Source organism: Nelumbo lutea, chromosome 4 (assembly GCF_056320005.1).
Source record: "Nelumbo lutea isolate HS-2025 chromosome 4, American lotus-T2T, whole genome shotgun sequence".
Classification (NCBI taxonomy): domain Eukaryota; kingdom Viridiplantae; phylum Streptophyta; class Magnoliopsida; order Proteales; family Nelumbonaceae; genus Nelumbo; species Nelumbo lutea.
The window spans coordinates 57,504,071-57,510,527 of NC_142687.1; the positions used below are offsets into that span (position 1 = coordinate 57,504,071).

General features: G+C 40.6%; 1 non-coding gene across 1 annotated transcript; it reads left to right on the forward strand.

The window, feature by feature from the left end:
- Positions 1 to 4,136: 4,136 nt before the first annotated feature.
- Positions 4,137 to 4,243, forward strand: LOC148860752 (small nucleolar RNA R71). The gene has a single exon (XR_016095157.1). It is a non-coding gene; the product is annotated as a small nucleolar RNA R71 (small nucleolar RNA).
- Positions 4,244 to 6,457: the final 2,214 nt, after the last annotated feature.

A 6,457-nucleotide genomic window follows, 5' to 3' on the forward strand; every position in this document is an offset into this window, starting at 1 on the left:
CTCCTTTTCATGGTACATAGATCCTTGATCACCTTGGCATAAGCTGGTACTTGCTTAATTGCATGCAACAAAGGTAGATTAATCTTAACTTCTTTCAAATGTTCCAAAATCTCACCTTGGTTGTTTGAAAATTTTCTTCTAGATCTGAGAGCTTGGAGAAAAGGCACTTGGACTGTAACCTCCTTTTCTAGCTCTTTTGAGGGGGCATCTTTAGTTCTGCTCGAAGTGGTGACATTTGTGTGAGGTGGGCTCAGCAAAGGCCCATCTAAAACCTTACCACTATGAGTAGTGATGGCGTGGACCCCCTTGGTGTTCTCCGGATCAGAGGTGGATTCTTGTACCATATGTGACCCCTTCAGATTGGTCTCAGGCTGAGATGGAATTTTGCCTCCCTCTTGTACAGTAAGAGCATTGGTAAGCTTTGTTAGACAGTTTTGTATGCCCTTAGCTTCAATCAAAATGATGTACTTTATAAGTTTATTGTAAATGAATAAAAGTGCATATTTGATTCATGTTACCTTGGTATGTTTCTATGTAATACCCTTAAACTAGACACTTAATGAGACTCGTGTTAGTTTAGAATGTTCACAGCCAGTGGGTCAGTCTGGGGAGACCTATCCTGACAAGGCTGACACTGTGGTGCCACCAAGTCGGTTGGGGTGGCCTGTCTCAACTACCAGGGTGAGACCCTAGGCACATACAGTGTATGATTAATTGAATCTATGAACTGGAGCAGATTTCCAGTATTGCCCTGGACCTTGGAGATTGATGGGCAAAACTGGAAAGTTACACTCGACCCCTAGACTCGATTATGATACTGCACTAGGTGTCAGATTGGGTTGTCTTTGATATACCAATCAGTGAGATTCTTAGTGGGGGTCAAAACCTGGGTATGTTGGGACAGTCTGAGGATTCATCTGAGTGGGTGATCATAGTGACAGGATCAGCCCCTTTGTCAGACAAAGGTAATGATCGGGGATGCACTCTCACTAATGGAAACTAAGATTACTAGCAGCGATTTCAATCATTGAGATTTGTTTTGCAAAATATATTTTATATGAGATATAAAAGTATATATTTAATGGTTTCTAAAAGGTTTGCAAAAGGTTTTAATTCCCGGGATCCATATAAGCAGAGAGTGCAACACTGTTCCTTGCAGCCAAGAGAGAGGTCCTCTCTTGTTGGGCAGTGTATGATTATTATGGGCTGAGAGGTTAAGTGTAAGACCATTGAGAATAATACCTGATGAGCTAATCTTGCATCTGACCAGAGTCCCTAGGTGTTACAAGGTGGCTTGGCCTAGGGACTACTTAGGGTAAGTGTTGGGGCTATAGAGCCCCATTAGATGGATTTTAGGGGGTGCACTGTCCATAACAGTGTATTCGGCCAGGCCTTGTAACAAAGGCTTGGCCAAACCCATGTGGCTGATGTGTAGATCAATGTTTGGGTCCCATGCCATACAAGGAAGCCCAACTGGGCAGCAGTTTGGAAGGCTAAGTGAATACATAACCTTAAATGGGCCTTAAGCCCATTCGAACTGGGCTAATTTGATTAGTCATTTAAAGGGGCAAAATCTGAGATGGATCAGTTGATAGGATTGGGCTAGACCCTATCCACTTAGAGAGTCCAAGATGTAAATAAGATTTAGATCTAGAAGCCTCCTAATTAGATTAGGAGATGGCTGATCTGATCTGCAAATAAGATAAGAGTTATCCCTTATCACTTAAAGGGACTTCTAATCCAAATATGATCTAGATCTCCAACTCCTAATGGGATTAGGAGCTAATCCCTTTGAGATTATAAAAGGAGGAGGGGGCGGCAACCCTTAGACATGCAACCAACACACTCTTGTCTTCAGAGCTGAGATCACAAGAAGAGAGTATTCTACACCTTGTGAATACTCTCTTGCCGCCTCCTTCCTGTAGCCCTCGCCTCCAGCAGTTTGATCTCCTCCTCTCTATAGGAGTAATCAAGATTCGATCTTGATACCAATCTTTTGGAGAAAAGATTGGTTGGAGTTGTATTCACAAGCCATCCAATTGATTTTTGTGAAGGGTCAAGTTCTTTTGGAAGAACACTACTGATTCTGCTCTACCCTGCACTGCGCCATATTCAGTGGGAGTAGATTTTGAATCCTTCCTTGGGCGTGAACACCTCCATTGGGAGATATCATTTCTTTGTATCAGGTATAATCCCTCCCTACTCCTTTTGGTTCAGATCTGGTTCAGTTTATGATTCAAGAATGATCATTGAAAATAGGATTTTCTAAATAGGGAATTCGATTCCTAGTTGAAGGGAGAGAAAATTTTTGAAATTCGCCCTCTTATTCCACAATCTTTGGGCGTCCATGTGATGGATATCCTATCCCTTCGCCCATTTGATGGGTTTCAGGGGGTGCACTGTCCATAATAGTGTATTCGGCCAGGCCTTATAACAAAGGCTGGGCTGAACCCATGTGGCTGATGTGTAGATCAATGTTTGGGTCCCACGCCATACAAGGAAGCCCAACTGGGCAGTAGTTTGGAAGGCTAAGTGAATACATAACCTTAAATGGGCCTTAAGCCCATTTTGAACTAGGCTGATTTGATCAGTCAATTAAAAGAGGCAAATTCTGAGATGGATCACCTGATAGGATTGGGCCTAGACCCTATCCACTTAGAGACTCCAAGATCTAAATAAGATTTAGATCTAGAAGCCTCCTAATTAGATTAGGAGATGGCTGACCTGATCTGCATATAAGATAAGGGTTATCCCTTATCACTTAAAGGGACTTCTAATCCAAATATGATTTGGATCAGCAACTCCTAATGCGATTAGGAGCTGATCCCTTTAAGATTATAAAAGGAGGAGGGGGCGGCAACCTTTAGATATGCAACCAACATACTCTTATCTTCAGAGCTGAAATCACAAGAAGTGAAAATTCTGCACCCTACGAATACTCTCTTGCCGCCTCCTTCCTACAGCCGCCACCTCCAGTAGTTCAATCTCCTACTCTCTACAGGATAATCAAGATTTGATCTTGATACAAATCTTTTGGGGAAAAGATTGATTGGAGCTATATTCACAAGCCATCATGTTGATTCTTGTGAAGGGTTAAGTTCTTTTGGAAGAACATTGCTGATTCTGCTCCATCCTACACTGTGCCATCTTCAGTGGGAGCAGATTTTGGATCCTACCTTGGGCGTGAACACCTCCGTTGGGAGATACTGTTTCTGTGTATCAGGTACATCTCCCTCTTACTCCTTTTGGTTCAGATCTGGTTTGGTTAATGGTTTAAGATTGATCATTGAAAAATATGTTTTTCTAAAATAGGGAATTCGATTCCCTGCAAAGATGGGAGAAATTTTTGAAATTCATCCAGTCCATTCCACAAGATTTGGGCATCCATGTGATGGATATTCTATCCCTTCAAGATTAGCTATCTGACTCTTGATATCCTTGTTCTTTTCAACCACCTGTATACGAATAGATTCAAACTTTTGGTTAGTATTATTTTGCGCCTCTATAAATGCTTGAAGTGTTTTTTCTAAAGGATTCCTATTCGGTCGAGCATTGCATTGGGGAGCAGGATGAAATCTGGATGGTTGCGCCTCTACACTCTAGTTATTGTTGGATGGTGAGGGTTGGTTCTGATCATCCTTCCAACTAAAATTGGGATGGTTTCTCCAACTAGGATTATAGGTCTCTGAATAGGGTGAGAAAGGTTTCCTATACAATTCCTAAGGCATTACACTGTTCTTCATAAACCTCTCTCATCTCACCATAGGTTGGGCAATCCTGAGCTAAGTGATTCGATCCCCCACAGACAAAACATGAAGCTTGAGTTTCTACCCTAGAAACCGTGTGGGTGATTTTATTATTTCTCATCTTTAAGGCCTCAAGTTCCTTAGTTATAGCTTCTAATTGGGCTTTGAGGTTGTCTTCCTCCTTAAGATGGTAAATCCTAGTTGGACGTGACCTATTAGTACAATCAATATCTAGCCCATGTGTGGCCTTTCTCAGTTAACTCATTCAAGTAATCTATGGCTTCTTCAGGATCCTTTTGCAAAAACTCCCCATTACACATCATCTCTATGAATTGGCGCTCCCTACTGGTTAAGTCCTCATAAAATTAGCTAACTAACCTCTAACTTTCATACCCATGGTGCGGACATAGGTTCTGTAGCTCTTTGAATCTCTCCCAGGCTTGGTATAAGGTTTCACTATCTTTTTGAGAAAATGTTGAGATCTGTCTCTTAAGGTTGTTGGTCTTATGGTGTGGGAAGTATTTGTTAAAAAAAACTTGGGTCATCTCCGCCAATGTACCTATGGATCTCGATCTCAAGGAGTATAGCCAACTCTTAGATCTCTCTTTCAGGGAAAAAAGGAAAAAATTCAGCCTAACAGTGTCTGCAATATCAGCTCAGTTATGAAAGATGGCCACTACCTCTTCAATATCCCTAATGTGCACATATGAATTCTCACTGTCTAACCATGGAAATTAGGCAAGAGTTGGATCATTCCAGGTTTAAACTCAAATTATGGTGTATTTAGAGGGAACATGATGCATGATGGTGTGGCTATCCAGGTGGGGTGCAGGTAGTCTTCTAAAGACCTAACAGAGTTGTCCTCGTGTTGACTCATGGTTTCAGAATCACAGGACGAACAAGATGCTACTTCTTCTTCAGGGAGTGATGGTGGGCCTACTCGTATTTGTCTAACGAATCTCCCTCTTTTGTCCCTTGGTCTATTCATACACCCTAGGCTCCTATTTTTTTTAGCTTACAAAAAGAAGAAAAGGAAAATAAGATCAAGAAAATAAAATGCAACTAAAGAAAATGAAACAAACAGAGGAAATAAAAGATAAGTAAAAAATGTTCAAACTCAGTTGTTGGTTTGGCTTCCCTGGCAATGGCGCCAAATTTTGTGTCTCACTCAAAATTATTACCCTTGGCTAAGCAGTCATTGAAGTGTAGCTTTAGGTGTCGAATCCACAGAGAAGCTAATTAAACTAACAAAAGGAGTTATCGCTAAGAGTGAATAACCTAGAGAAAATGATTTTCTAAAAATAAAAAGAAGAGCAAAAATATTTGAATAAAAGTAACGATGATTAAAGGATGAAAAGTAGTTTGTGTTGAACAAGTCTTCGAGATTCACTTGATTGATTCGCTTAATTGGTCTCGACTTTGATTCCTATTTATTACTCAATTGCAAGTTTTACATCCCAAACAAACAACTGGAAAATATAACTTTGAAACCAATGACAAGAATAAAAGTATTTGTTCTGAGAATTAATTTTTCGATGAAGAACAGAATGGTCTATTCTTAGAAAATACTCAAGAATGACAACATATCAGATTGATAGTATTGTAGTTAAGGATTAACTCATAAAATAAATCTACCCAATCAATTATTTTCTAACAAATTGCACACAAAAAGAGCATGACTAATCTTATATGGAAATTGAAGAATATAATTTCAGGGTTTATCAAAATAATAAAAGAAATCTATCAAGAACAAAATTAAACATTGAAATCTCTCAAGGAGTCAAAGTAAAATAACATGTAAAACTCATCGATCAAGATCCTCCCTAGTCTTGTTGAAGCTTTAGTCGCGCTTGTACGTCATTCTCCCCTCTTCTCTTCTATGAAAGACTAAGAAAAAAATGCCAAAATAACCTCTACAAGTCAGCCCCTTTTTGTTCCGAGAAAATAATGTCAATAGATACAACATGGAGATCTCCAAGAAGAGATTTGTCCCTTTTAGACACGGAGTCACTCTCTCCAAGGGTATGTCTCCAAAGACTCCTGAGGAGATTTAGGGCATGAGAGAGGTTCCCTATGCCCCTACCGTAGGGAGCACCATGTATGCCATGTTGTGCACTCGGCCTGACATTGCTCAGGCCATGAGTGTAGTAAGTAGATATCAATCAAACCTAGGACAGGAGCATTGGATTGTTGTAAAGAACATACTCAAATACCTTCGGAGGACAAAAAAGTTGTCTAGTATTCGATGGTAGTTCACTATAGATCCTTAGGTATACTGATGCCAATTTCTAGTCACACCCAGATGATAGAAAGTCTACATTGATGGGGTCTTGTGCTATTAGCTAGAAAAGCAGTAAACAAGGGTCAACAGCAGATTCCACGATCGAGGCCGAGTGCATTGCTACAAGTGAAGTTGCCAAGGAAGCAATATGGATGAAGAAGTTCATTCATGAATTAGGACTTGTTCCATCGAGCACATCACCCACCACTATTGTGCAACAACGCTGGAGCCAATGCTTAGGCTAAGGAGCCAAGAGCCCACTTGAAGTCAAAACACATCAAGAGGAAGTACCATGTACTGTGGGAGATTGTTGGTGGAGGGGACGTCCAGATTTAGAAGGTAGCATCAGTGGAGAATGTGGTAGACCCATTAACTATGCCACTGACATAGAAAGTGTTTGAGAAACACGTGGATAGTATGGGACTATGAC